At 45.2% G+C, this 14,872-nt stretch overlaps 1 pseudogene; it reads left to right on the plus strand.

The window, feature by feature from the left end:
* The first annotated feature begins 14,283 nt into the window (after window positions 1–14,283).
* LOC114224327 (U6 spliceosomal RNA) lies at window positions 14,284–14,381 on the plus strand (annotated as a pseudogene).
* The last annotated feature ends 491 nt before the right edge of the window (window positions 14,382–14,872 follow it).

Below are 14,872 nucleotides of genomic sequence, written 5' to 3' on the forward strand. Positions count from 1 at the left end.
GAAGTGAACATCCAGCCCCAACTGTGGTGTCATTTGATGTGCCCCTGGCATGGCTACGGTGGGTCTTGGCTCGGAGAGGTCAGAGCTGGTCCCTGGGGTCTTTGGGCAGCAAGACGGGGAGACAGACCTGCAGGGTGGGTTACATGGCACATCCAGTGCTGATCGGGGCTCCAGTAACCTCCCTGGCCTGACACTTACCTCAGATCTGGGGCGAGGGGACCCTGGAGGAGCTCACTACATGGAGAGGGACCTTAGGGCCTTTCAGCCACAAAGACTGTCCTGAGCAAGGTTGCAAGCCCCCTAATGCTGCCCCTTCTTCCACATCCACTCTTCCTCCTCTCCAGTCTGCCGAGGTCCCCCTACATCCCCGCCCTGGATCCAGAGTAGAGAGGGGCGGCCTCAGGCAGAAGGGTGCGGTCCACGCTGGAGGGGCTTTCGGTCTTGAAGTATAGATACTTCCTTAGTGTAGAAGGAGACGTCCTCAGAGAGCTGTAGGGAAGATTAACCCAGATCAGCACCTCCCCTCATGCTCAGGCCTCGCCTGCCCCAAACATCCTCCCTGGCCCCGAGTCTCTGGCCACTGGCTACCCTCTGTCTCCCATCTGGAAAGAGCTGACCATAACTGCCCCCCACCTTCCTCATGCCCTCCTCAGCCAGCTCTGTCTGGCTTCCTCCAACACCTGCTGGTGACCACAGCTCTCGCCAACTCACTGAATCCCCAGGAGGTAGCTGGGCCTTCTCCCCTGAGCGTGGCTCGAGGGAGGTGAGGTCAGACAGGGTGACTGTCATGCACGCTCCCTCGGAGGTCAGGGATGGGAGGAGAGGAGCGCGTGGTAGAGCGGCTGTGGGACTATGGGCACAGGGCCCCGGGCTGGCCGCGGCTGCACGTCCACGGGGAGCCTCAGGAGTGGCCGTTTCCTGCGGCCTGGCCAGCCCCTGGCTCCGGGGGTGGGCGCCTGACCCCACATGGGTTTACCAGAGTCCTGCCCCTCGAGTTATGAGTGAGGACTACAGAAGAGTCAGTCTCTCTGGGTGCCAGAAGGTATAAAGTGGGGAGCTGGCACCCAGGCTCCACATCCCGCCGGAACTGGCCTGGGGTGGGCCCGGCATTGAGCTCAGGCACCTCCTGAGGGACTGCGATGTGTGGGCGCCTCTGTGAGGCCTATGGCTCGGGGCCATTGGGGCCACATTTCTTGCCACTCTGTGGGGCTCTGGGAGGGAGAAAGGCACCTTGGTGAAGAGGTGACCGAGGAAAGATGACAGGAAGGCCTGTCTCCTCGTCTGCCTTTCCTGAGACCAGGCTGCTCCGTGAGGTTCCCACATCCTCCCAATACATATCCACCTTTTTTGCTGAAACAATTTTGAGTTTGACTTCGGTCCCCTACAACCAAAAGAGCCCCGACTGACACCACCAAATCTGGAACCTGGAAATTGAGAGTCTGGGTGAGGGCTCCTGTCACGGGCACCAGCTGAGCAGGTGGGGATGTGGGCCCAGAGGCTCGACCTCTGCGGGTCCTCCAGCACCTCCCTCCCGTTCCCAGCTGGGGATTTGGCAGCCCTTGCAGTCTGGTCACGAAGCGGTTGGCCAGGACACCATGTGTATTCTCTTGAGGTTCAGGGTCCACCAGACGCTTGGGACTTGGTAGGAAAACATGGGGATAGAATGTTCTGGCTGCTCCCCGTGAGTTTCGGGGACAGTGGTGGGTCTGACAGCCACAGGAACAAGCTTCCTGCTGGTCCTTCGTGGAGGGATGCCCTTTCTGCCTCGAACCCGGGACTGGAGAGGTGCAGAGTCAGGTGAGCGCATGTGGCCCCGGGATATGCTAACAGCACAGTGGGCAGCCGGCCATGGGAAGATGTCCGGGGGAAACTAGAGGAGTTCAAGGCTGCAAGGGTTCCGGAAGCCTGATCCTCCACGCCTCTGTCGAAGCAGCTGTTTTCAAATGTCCACATCAAGGTCACCTGGGCTGCCAATGTGCAGCAGGGCCACCTTCCCAGGGCTCCTGACTGCACTGCTGTTTACTGTCCCAGCCGCGGGGCCAGACGACTGGGCAGAGACCCAGCAAGGGGGTCAAAGGGCACGATCCTCAAGCTTTTGCTGATGTTTATTAACAGAGTTCTCCCAAGAATAAAACTGGCAGCCCATAAAAATACAGTTTGGGGAGGAAAATGCCTGTGTTCTCAGCCAGTGACGAAAAGCATAGCATAGAAGTAGCTATGCATACAGAAGGCGCATAGCAACAGAAGGTGCTTGGCCTAGGGAGTGAGCCCGCGGCCGTGGAGGAGGTGACCAGGGGACCCATGCAATGCCCGCCTCGGAGAATATGGATGTGCACTGAGTAGTACATGGTGTCCAGGAGTGATGTTTTTGTGTTGTATGTATGTATTGTTAATTCTGTGATAATGACACCATGGTTTGTTTGGGTTTTTTTTTTTTTTTTTTTCATCCCTATCTGTTAGAGGTGCACCCTGAAATGATAGAAGGCCGGATTTGCTTTAAAATGCCCTAAGAACAAAATGGTCAGGGGCAAGGGAAGTTTGGTAAATGCCAGCGAGATTTAGGGGTTCACTCTGTTCTCTTCATTTGTGTGTAGGTTTGCAAATGAAAAAAATAAAAAGTTAAAAATGCCTGTAAGTTTCGGTGGTTGTGCAATGTAACCACCCCTCACTGACCACTGGGACAGAGGTGATGAGCGCTCTAGAGACTCCTGCTACCTGGAAACTTGGTAGAAACACAGACTCTCAGGCTCCACCCCACACCAGGTAACACAGGCTCGGCATTTTAAGGAACTCTCCGGGTGACTGGAGCACACACAAGTTTGGGAAACGCTGATCTAGGCTAGGGAGGGAAGAGCTGTGTGGTGCGTTGTCTTCCTCCATCATCTGAATACCGGATGCAATGAAAGCAGCTCAGTGTATGATTTCGTCTAGAGTTGGCAAGATTATAGGGAGCCACAGCTAAACCCGATCCAGGCAAAACTGGAAATGAAGAAAGACAATGCCCAGAGCAGTGCTTCCTGACTTTCTCTCCTCATAGAGCACATAAAAAAAATATTTGGCTCAATTTATGAGCACATTACAGGCAATTTTATTCTTGACAATGCTCCTGTTCAAAACAACTAAAAACGTTGGGGAAAGGGCGAAGAATTTTTTTTTTTAAGATTTTATTTATTTATTTGAGAGAGAGAGAGAATGAGAGATAGAGAGCACGAGAGGGAAGAGGGTCAGAGGGAGAAGCGGACTCCTGATGTGGGACTCGATCCCGGGACTCCAGGATCATGACCTGAGCCGAAGGCAGTTGCTTAACCAACTGAGCCACCCAGGCGCCCAGGGCGAAGAATTCTTTACAGAGCATCAAGGGAAAGGGCTGACACCCTGCTATGGACTCTCCAAGTCAACACTCAAGAAGCTCTTCCTTTCATCCACATGGAGGCCCACGTGGTGACCACAAAACTGAGTCGTCCATGGCTGCCAGGATCAAAGCTGAGTTACATATAAGGGGGATTGAACAAATAAGTAAAATGTCAAAGATAATGGGAGCCAGGCTTTCCACTGCCAGATGATAGATTTACAAAGATGAAATGTGGAAGATTCAAATAAATCCTGTGGTGTTGGATTGGAATTAGAGGTATGTGGATGAACACCTGGCTTTTAATATATTTAGATGAATATTGAAATAGCTATAGTTGCGTATGTGTACATACATGTGTGTGATATACATACATCCATATATCTAGGAGTTCTACCTCCTAGAAAAGTCTAGAAGCAATGATAACCCAGTGGCAAGAAGATACCTTGATTTCTGAATACTGTTCTCCATTAACAGGTACCAGGGCTCCATGGAGAAATGGCTGATCTGAAGGCTGGGGTAAGGAAATAATAAGCCTGGAGCATCTTGATATTCCAGAAAGTAAGAAAGAGCTCGAGGAATAATGGAGACACATCTAAAGGATACAGAAACCAGATTAAAGAGATTCCCATTTGCTTTATCTGGGACAATTTGAGTATCAGAATAAATAATGATAGTAATGGATTCTAATTGAGTGAATAAAAATAAGCATCTATTAGTCCATACTGATACAAAAATTAAATAGATGGGGGAGAAAAAAAGCTCTACAGTAAAATGGCAACTAATATAATTTATTAACTAGTAAGTATAAAATATTTAACTTGACAGTGGTGAAACATTGCAGACATAGCTTAATCAAGTGACAAAAGTTAACACCACCAGCAACAAGCAAGTCAAAATTGTGTGTCCCTTGATATAATGCACTGAAAAGAACACAGCATCATTTCTGTGACATTCCTGTTAAAGGTGTACAAACCGAAATGACTTATGACAAGACAAAAAAATCCAAATGGAGGTTATTCTACAAAGTAACTGCCTGCACTCTTCAAAACTGTCCACATTATGAAAGACAGGAAAAGACTGACAAGATTGAAGAGATATTATAGCTAAATGCCATGAATGATCCTTGATTGGATCCTGGACCTATAAAAGACGTTCTTGGGACAACCAGTGACAATCGAATAGTGTCTATGGTTTAGATGGGCAGTACCATTTCAAAGTTAATTTCCTGAATTTGATAGTTTCCTGTAGTCTTGTACGACAGTGTCCTTGTATTTCAGGAAATACACACTGAAGTACTAAGAGGATAATGAGGCATCAGAAAAAAATATGCATAGAAAAACATGAAGAGTTACAAGGCAAATATCTGCGGTATAATATATTTTTTTTGATGTAGTGTTCCATGATTCATTGTTTGTGCATAACACCCAGTGCTCCATGCAGAACGTGCCCTCTTTAATACCCATCACCAGGCTAACCCATCCCCCCAACCCCCTCCCCTCTAGAACCCTCAGTTTGTTTTTCAGAGTCCATCGTCTCTCATGGTTCGTCTCCCCCTGACTTACTCCCCTTCATTCTTCCCCTCCTGCTATCTTCTTCTTTTTCTTTTTTCTTAACATATGTTGCATTATTTGTTTCAGAGGTACAGATCTGTGATTCAACAGTTTTACACAATTCACTTCACTCACCATAGCACATACCCTCCCCAATGTCTATCACCCAGCCACCCCCTCCCTCCCACCCCCCACCACTCTAGCAACACTCAGTTTGTTTCCTGAGATTCAGAATTCCTCATATCAGTGAGGTCATATGATACATGTCTTTCTCTGATTGACTTATTTCACTGAGCATAACACCCTCCAGTTCCATCCACGTCGTTCTGAAGTATAATATTAATCGGGCAACCTAAGTGAAGGGTAGACTGGAGTTCTTTGAACCGTGTTTGCAGCTTTTCTCTGAAGTCTGAAACTATTTCAAGATAGAGGTTCTTTTTGTTGTTGTTTTTTAAAGTCTAAGTGAAAGCCAGAACACTGAGACACTGATTTTCTCAGAAGGCACATGAAACCCCAGCCAAACATAGATGCAGATGCCTCCCAGTATGGCAGTGGAGAGAAAGCTTTGGACTCATCTTTGGTGAACCCAAGCAGAAATCTTTGTTTCACCATCATTTTTGAAAGACGTTTTTGCTGGGTATAGAATTCTGGGTTGACTCTCATCCTTTCAGTACGTTATAGATATCACCCTGGTGTCTTCTAGCTTACATAACAATTTAAACGAAAAGCCTGCTTAACTCTTTTCGTGGTTGTTGTTGTTCCTTTGTTTTCTCTCAGTTGTTTTCCAGATTTTCTCCATCTTTGGTTTTCAGAAGTTTGACTATGAAGTGCCTGGGTATTTTTTTTTTTTTCTTCTCTCTGTGTGTTTATTTTCCTTGGAGGTGTTCTGAACTTCCTGGATCTGGGGTTTGTTATCTTATATTGATTTTGGAAAAATTTTAGCTGTTATTTTTTTCAAATGCTTCTTCTGCCCTATTTCCTGTCTTCATCTGCTACTTCAATTACATGCCTGATATTGTGGCACAGCTCTTAAATATTCTGCTCTGTTTTATTGTTCCCATGTTTTTCTGTTTCAATTGGGTTAGTTTCTACTGACCTGCCATCAAGCTCATGAATTCTTTCCTCTGCTGTGTCCTTTGATATGCACATCAAAGCATCTCCTCATTTCTGATAGTTGGGCTGCTTCTACCTTGTGCTCAGTCTAGACCTGGAATCCAGGGGGTTTGGGTGTACCCCAGCATTCAACACTCCCTGCATGCCTGCACCTCAGAGGGACTCCCTCTCCAAACTCTTGCCCTTTCCCCAGCAGTAGCTTGCCATTGTTTAGGATGCAAGGCTCACATTGGCAGCAGGAGAGTTTTTCTCCTTTCTTCTGCTCCAGCCTTAGTTGGACAGGTCCTGTGCACCTGAGCCTCAGTGGTAGGGCTTTGTCCTCCCCACATAGCCTCTGACCTCTGCATGCAATGGTGGTGGGTCTTGGGTGGCAGTGAGTTTCCTGCCCTCCCACCAGGCAGCAAATTTCTGTTTTGTATCAGTGCAAGATCCTGGTCCTGAAAGGGTTTGCTTCTTCCCGCTCATGGCCGGCAGCATTTCCTTCTACTCAACTCAGAAGTAGGCCACCTTTGTTTGGGACTTAGTTCTTTCCTTTTCACTGCTTTTGTATCTCCTAATAGTTCATTGATCCTAATACGATCATTTTCTTTTGCTCATTAGTGCAAGTCTGCTGCTTGCTTGTCGATGCTCTCCATTTCAGTCTCAAAATGTCTTTTTTCACCTTTGTATCCTACTGTGTATAGGAATCCTAGGTTGGGAATTATTTTCTTTGAGATCACTGAAGATACCATTCCACAGTTTTATGGCGACCATTCTTTCTGTTGCAAAATCAAATGTCAGCTTTAATGTCATTCCTTTCAAAGTGATCTCTTCCCCCCAACTCCTCTTCTTGTCTTTCAAAAGTTGTGGTACCATTATTGATACAGTTTAGAGGTGGATTTTTTATGTAAGTTTTTGGGCTTCTTGACTCTTTCTTTTGGTGTCTCCTTCCCTCTAATCAGTTCTGGGCAAGTCTCAGCCGTTCTCTCTTCAATCCTCTTTTTCTTCTGCAGCTCCAGTTAGAGTCGGCTTGATTTTCGTACCATAATCTCTCTTAGTTATTCTTCTCTGTTTTCCAATTTTTAAATTCTCTGTGCTTCATTATAAGTGGTTTCCTCTAACGATCTCCCAGTTATCTAATTTTATCTTCAGTTGTGTTTAATCAGCTTCCAAATCTATCCACTGATTTCTTTGAAGTATTGTATTTTTCTGTTCTCAGATTTCCACCTGGTTAATTTAAAAAAATCTTCTGGGTCAATTATAGCTTCTGGTTCTCTTCTTTATTAGTTTGCTGGAACTGCCATAACAAAGTACCACAGACTGGATGGCTGAAACAACAGAAATTTACTTTCTCACATCCCTAAAGGCTCTAAGTCCAAGATCTAGGTGTCAGCAGAATTAGTTTCATTTTGAGGCTTCTCTCTTGAGTACGTAGAAGGCTGTCTTCTTGTGGTGTCTTCAATGGTCCTTCAGCAGCGGGGAGTGGCAGAGGGAGAGGGAGAAGCAGATTCCCTGATGAGCGAGGAGCCTGATGTGGGACTTGATCCCACGACCCTGAGATCACGACCCCAGCTGAAGGCAGACATTTAACTGACTGAGCCACCCAGGTGCCCCCAAGTTTTTGATTTAAATATGCATTCCAAAAATTATCCAGTGAGCACATGAACCTTGTTATATGATATTTTTACAAAAATGGAAAAGACGATATACAAATGACAAAGCCTCATAAAATGGCCTTTAAATATCAGTTGTTTCTACTAGTTTTTCTTCCTTGGACAGGCCATCTAACTTCTTTTTCTATAAAACTGACAATCTGTGGCACCTGGGTGGCTCAGTCGTTAAGCGTCTGCCTTCGGCTCAGGTCATGATCCCAGGGTCCTGGGATCGAGCCCCGCATCGGGCTCCCTGCTCCACGGGAAGCCTGCTTCTCCCTCTCCCACTTCCCCTGCTTGTGTTCCCTCTCTGGCTGTCTCTCTCTGTCAAATAAATAAATAAAATCTTTAAAAAAATAAAGTAAAATAAAACTGACAATCACTGCAAGACCCTAAAATGTTTTCTTTCCAATGTACTCTTTCTTTCTTACATCTTTATTCAGTATCTTTCCCATCATTTTTTCCCCAATTTTTTTAATGTGGTAAAATACACATAAAATTGGGGTGCCTGGGTGACTCAGTTGGTTAGGCATCTGCCTTCGGCTCAGGTCAGGTCCTGGGATCAAGTCCTGCATCGGGCTCCCTGCTCAGTGGGGAGGCTGCTTCTCCCTCTGCCTGCCGCCCCCCCTGCTTGTGCTCTTTCTCTCTCAATGAATAAATAAAGTTAAAAAAAAATACACATAAAACCTACCATCTTAACCACTTGAAAGCACACAGTTCAGTGACATTAAGTACATCAATGTTGCTATGCAACCATCACTACCATTCATCTCCAAAATTCTTTCCTTCTTACAGAACTGAAACTCTATATCCGTTAAATGGTAACTCCCCATTTCTGCCATTCTATTCTCTGCCTCTAGTTTGACTAATCTAAGTACCTCACATAAATGGAATCATGCGGAATTTATTTTTGTGATTTTCCAGATATAGGATTTTTGGTTTATGGTTTTTTTCTCTTAGCACTTTATTTTTTTTTAAATTTTATTTATTTATTTGTCAGAGAGAGAGACTGAGAACAAGCAGGGGTAGAGGTAGAGGGAGAAGCAGGCTCCCCATCATTTCAGTTTACAATGTTCACAACTATTACCTCAGTTGATCCTTACAATATTCCTGTAACAGTAACAGCCAACATTTTTTGAGCACTAACCAAATGTCAGGTCTTACCTAATTCTCACAAGAACTTCAGGAAATAATTTGTTATCTCTAAAGATATAAAAGGCTCATTCTGAGGCTCTTCCCATGCACTTGGATTTGGCAGTTTGAAGGTGGGATCCAAGAAAATCTGTTCATTTTCTTGTGGATGGTCCCTACACCTTACTTTAAGAGCTACTTCAAAGTTCAGTACTGACATTTATGTGGCGGCTCCATACCAAGGCTCCAGAAGGTCAAGTTTCATTGGCAGAACTCGAACTCAGGTTTTCTGACTCCAAACTACTTTCCGTTCTGGTGTCTCAAATGATTTATGAAAATTACATTTTATGCACATGATAAAATGAGGACTTTTGTTGTACAGAAGGCTTTATAATCCTAAAGCTGTCTTCTTGGTTGGCTCCTCTTTCCCTCCTACAAACATGTCTCGTCCTAAAAAACCCTTCCATCCAATTTATCTATCTTTAGAGTGACCGGATGTCCATGTTGCCCAGGGTAGTCCTTTCGGCCCAGTGTAACTGATGACCACACCCCTTCACTCCCTGGAGCGTCCTAGTTGGCTAATATGTGAACTACATGGTCACACCAACAAACCTGCCCTTCCAGAGGCAGCCTTCACTCCTCACCCCGTTTCAACGTAGTTTTTGAGCTCTTGCTCTACTCTTTTAGCCCTGCTGCAGATGCTGGGATACAGCAGCCGTGAACAAAACAGAAACCTCAAACACAAAGAGTAACAAGGAAGTACAGAATTAGCAGATGAGGATATGCACCGGAGAAAAGTCCAGCAGGGTACGGAGGTTGGGAGATCTGGCCATGGTCAGGGAAGGCCTTCCTAGTAAAAAGACTTGAAAGAACTGAGAGAGATAGCCATTTGTTTAACTGGGGAAACTGTCTTCCTATCAAGAGGGAAAAGCCTTGAGATTGGGGTGTGTCTGGAAAAGGCAACTTGTGAGGTTGGAGTAAACCAGGGGTAGAGCAGAGAAAATAGGAGACAGGTGGGGGTACATTGTGAAGCTTCTGGTAGGAAGCAGGCTTCTGCTCCAGTGAGACTGGAAGCCTCTGGAGGCTTCTGCTCCGGTGACCGTGGCCGCTATATTGAAAACTGACTACAGCAGAGAGATGGAGGGTGGAAAGGAAGGTAGCAGGGAGTTCATCTAGGAGACTGATAACCCAGGTGAGATGCGGAGGCCTAGACCCATGCTGAGGGAGGTGGTGGGAAGTGGTCAGGCTCTGTTTCAAAGGCAGAATCAGCAGGATTTGCAGACTCATTGGATGTGGAGTGTGAGAAAAAAAGATGAAGTCAGGATGGACTCTCAGGGTTTTGGCTGGGACCTAGAAGGCTGGGCTGGCTGTCACTGGAATGGGAGGCTGTGGGAGCATCAGCCCTTCAACCTGCTTCTGCTGCAGCCTGGGGTCCACCCCTCCGTTTCCACTGCTGCTCTTGCTAGTAGTCTCCTTTTTGCTGAGCCCAGAGGACACTTGCCCACCTTCACCTTCTTGGACCTCTTGGTTTTGATGCCAAATGAATAATTTCCTATTTTGTGCTCTAGGATTGTGATGTCCTCCCTTTCTTTTTACATCTCTTTCTGGCCATCACTTTTACATCCTTGGTCTTGTTCCAAAAGTGATGCTCCTTGACCGATGGGATTTCATCCATGACCACATCTTTCAAAAAGCCACCTGAGTGTCAAGCATTCACCTCAGCTTTTACACCTCACTTCTTAGTTCCAAATCTGCTTCCCAAATAGACTCCTCATAGGCAACTCAAACACCAGACATTTCAAACTGAAAAAAACCCACCCCTGTGTGCATTCTCTATTCCAGCAAATGGCACCACCTGCATCAGTGTTCTGCAATCATGCTGGATTTTCTCTTCTTCCTCAATCCCACATCCAGCTAATCACATACCTCAGTCAGGTCCCTTCCTGAAAACATCTCAAATTTGACCTTCCCAACTGCCAGATCTAGGATACAGGTTTCATCGTTTAACTGGACTTCTGCAAGTGTCCACACTGGTCACTTCTTTTCTGGTCAAACTGGTTCCCCTCGGCCCCAGGAATATTATTTCTAAAATGAAAATCATTTTACTTAAAGATAATCCAGGTTCCCTATCGGCTCCTCAGCCCAGAGGAATTAAAGCGCAGGAGGGTGGTAGAGCTAGCTGCCCAAGCCTAGAGGAGGTGCTAAAACATCACTCAAGATGTGCATATGAGGGACACCTGGGTGGCTCAGTTGGTTAGTTGACTGCCTTCGGCTCAGGTCATGATCCTGGAGTCCTGGGATCGAGTCCCGCATCGGGCTCCCTGCTCAGCAGGGAGTCTGCTTCTCCCTCTGATCCTCCCCCCTCATGCTCTCTCTCTCAAATAAATTTTTCTTTTAAAGATTTTATTTGACAAAGAGAGACACAGCGAGAGAGGGAACACAAGCAGGGGGAGTGGTAGAGGGAGAAGTAGGCTTCCTGTCGAGCAGGGACCCCTACGGGGCTTGATCCCAGGACCCTGGGACCATGACCTGAGCCGAAGGCAGATGCTTAACGACTGAGCCCCCCAGGCGCTCCTAAATAAATAAAATCTTAAAAATATGTGAATATGGTGCACGTTAACAGTCTACTCACTTTTATTTGTAGCTTTATAAACAGGTGGCTGGACTGAAGGTATATAAAGCCCTCCTCCACCTGTAGTACCACTCAGAGAAGGGAGAGGCCAAGTTCCTAATCAGATTGCTCTTTCCCCAGGAACAAATCAACCTAACCCCTGTGTCAGACTAACCCCTCCACTAGCAGAACCTCAGCACTAAGCCTGTCCTGTGTGACGCTTTCTGGTTATACTGTCCCTACCAGATGTTCAAGCTCCACGCCCCTCCTCCCCCGTCAGCAATTTGCTCTAACTCCACAAATCTGACCCACGTTTGCTCCCTCCCCAAACCTTCCACTGTGCCATCTAGAACTCTGTCCCCAGCCTCTTCTGCGAACATTTGCATTCACTTTCTTACTCGGACTCTAGGACAGACTTGCCTGGGAGCCCTTTCAGAGGCTTTTCTTCTCCCCCACACCAGAAGCAGCAGGGCTCCTGGTGGTGGTCTAAGTTTCCTCTAGATCACACTACTGACACTTCTAAACCATCTTCCCCCTTCCTAAGCCCTCAAAAGCTCAACCTTCTTTGAAGCCTATGCTTTTAGACTAAATCCATTATCAAAGCAGACTTTCTTGACGATTTTTAACTCCAGAATCACCAGCACCAACTTCTCATGCCCACTACTTCTATCATCACTTGCAGCGATTTTAACACCCACAGAAATCCTTTGAACAGCATGGTCTATTTTTGACATTTTCACTTCCAATGTTTTCTTCCTCCTCCCATCTTCCACTTACATGACCATCACCCAGAAACTGTCATTACCAGTCACTGCACATCTCAAGGTTAAGCATGTCTAGGTGCACCACACTTCACCTTCTTCCAGCTCCCTTAAATTAATACTTTTACTCCAAGTAAACGAACGCACCAACTCCACTCAGCAGAGAACGTTATGCTCTTATGGCTTTGGCTAATCAGGATCCATCTCTGGGCAGGGAAAGGGGGAGAGGATGCTGGGAAGACTACTGTCAACGGTAACTTTGCGCCTTTTTAATACCTTTGCACTTTTCTTCTGTTGAATTCAGCTGCCAAAGTCCTGGTTAAACCCAATGCTCTACTTCTTGGCAATTTTATCTCCCTGGTACATTTGTTTTCCCATTCTCCAAGACAACTATTTTACATTTCTTTTTTCTTTAAGTCATCTCTATACCCAACGTGGGGCTCCAACTCCCAAGATCGAGTCGCACGCTCCACTAAGGCAGTCAGACGCCCCTACGTTTTTCTTTCATCAAACTTCTAACATCTCTTCTCCCTTTTCTAAGATTCATCAAAAACAAAAAAACCCCAAAACCCAAAACTTTTCCATTTTTATTGAACTTAATTTGAATAGAAGAATTGACAAGCCTCAATATCCATTAACATGAAAACCTCCATTTTCTTTTAATACCTTTCAATAGTTTTGCTTCTGCCCAATTTTGAAAATGGTGTATATATATATGTATTTAAGATTTTATTAATTGGGGCACCTGGGTGGCTCAGTTAAGCAACTGTCCAGGTCATGATCTCAGGGGTCCTGGGATTTAGCCCCAGGTCGGGCTCTGCGCTCAGTGGGGAGTCTGCTTGTCCCTCTCCCTGCTCATGCTCTCAAAGCTTTAAAAAAAAAAACTTTATTATAATCTCAACACCTTACCTGGGGCTCGAACGCACAACACTGAGATGAGTTCCATACTGTACCAAGTGAGCCTGCCATGAGCCCTCAAAATGGAATCGTTCTAAATATATTTCCTTGATACTATCACGGATAAAATTTTTTTACTAGCTATTATACACAGGTTTTAGGCACTTACTAACACATTATCCATCCTTAAAACTGCAAGTTTGTTAACAGTATCATCCATGCTGCCTGCCATTGTTTCTTTTCCAATTTTTACATATTTTAACCTCCTTGCACTGCCTAGGCCTTTAGTACTATGTTTTTAACAGAAACCATGACAAGCATCCTCGCCTTGTTCAGTTTGAATAAAACAGAACATACCACACGCCCGATATAGGATACCTAATTTATCATCACTCTCCTGTGCTTACTGGGCTACAGCCACATACTCTTATAAAGGGATGAGATATTTTAATTGTTAAGGCTGGAGTACTGGTCTCAAAGCTAAGTGTCAAAAACTAAAGCAGTTAGTAGATGAGGAAACCATTGCTGCTGTTTTGGCTGAACACTGCACCCACTCCCCCCTATAGAAGTGTTGACTTCTCCCAGGTCTCATGCTTGCACCATGTGACTGTGAGGCCAGGTTCTCACCCTGCACCCTGGCTGCACAAAGAATGCTTCTCTGGGTTGCCTTAGAGACTCGGGCTATCTAATCTTCACACATGGTGAAGGCAATCATAATGTGCTGGGCAACACAAGACACACGAAAAATGCATATAGGTAGTTTTGTTTGCAACACTGGCATCAAGACTGTACAAGATAACCTTCTTCCTTGCTGTGGTTTTCAAAATCACATTTTAACATTACAGGTCTCTCCTGCTATCTAAAAGTACTGCATTCTTTTTTTTTTTTTTAAAGATTTTATTTATTTGAGAGAGAGAATGAGAGATAGAAAGCACTAGAGGGAAGAGGGTCAGAGGGAGAAGCAGACTCCCCACTGAGCAGGAAGCCCGATGTGGGACTCGATCCCGGGACTCCAGGATCATGACCCGAGCTGAAGGCAGTCGCTTAACCAACTGAGCCACCCAGGCGCCCAAGTACTGCATTCTTATGGAACCCTCTGTAAGCTGAATAATGTGTGTAAAGTGAAGCAGCAATTACCATTAGCTTATATGGAAAAACTTGTGTTCTCAGAAATAAAAAATAATCTTAGGCTTTTCTGGTACTTTGGGATATATTTTGCTAAGGGATGTACAATATAGTGCTTGCTTCAACAACATATGTACTAAAATTGGAATAAGAGAAATCAGCGTGGCCACTGCCCAAGGATGACAAATTCATGAAATGTTATGTATTTTTTACTTATCCAAAGGATAAAAAAATGCCAAAGGGATACATGTACCCCAATGTTTATACCAGCAGTATCAACAGCCAAATTATGGAAAAGAGCCCAAATGTGCACATGAACATGTGGTGCATGTATATATATATATATATATATATATATATATATAAAATGGAATGTATATATAACAGAATATTACTTGGCCATCATAAAGAATGAAACCTTGCCATTTGCAACGTGGATGGCAATACACTAATACACTACAGTGTATTATACTAAGCGAAGCGAGAAAGACAAATACGATGTCCTGCATGTGTGTAATTTAAGATACAAAGTAGATGAAAATAGCAGTAAAGAAAAATAAGATAAAAACAGAACTGAGGGTTGCTGGAGGGGGGTGGGCTAAATGGGTGATGGGCATTAAGGAGGGGACTTGCTGGGATGAGCACTGGGTATTACATGATGAATCACTGAATTCTACTTCTGAAACCAATACTACACTGTA

This window comes from Eumetopias jubatus, unplaced genomic scaffold, assembly GCF_037043125.1.
Source record: "Eumetopias jubatus isolate StellerSeaLion01/CBP00866 unplaced genomic scaffold, mEumJub1_p1.0 scaffold_4, whole genome shotgun sequence".
Taxonomy (NCBI): Eukaryota; Metazoa; Chordata; class Mammalia; order Carnivora; family Otariidae; genus Eumetopias; species Eumetopias jubatus.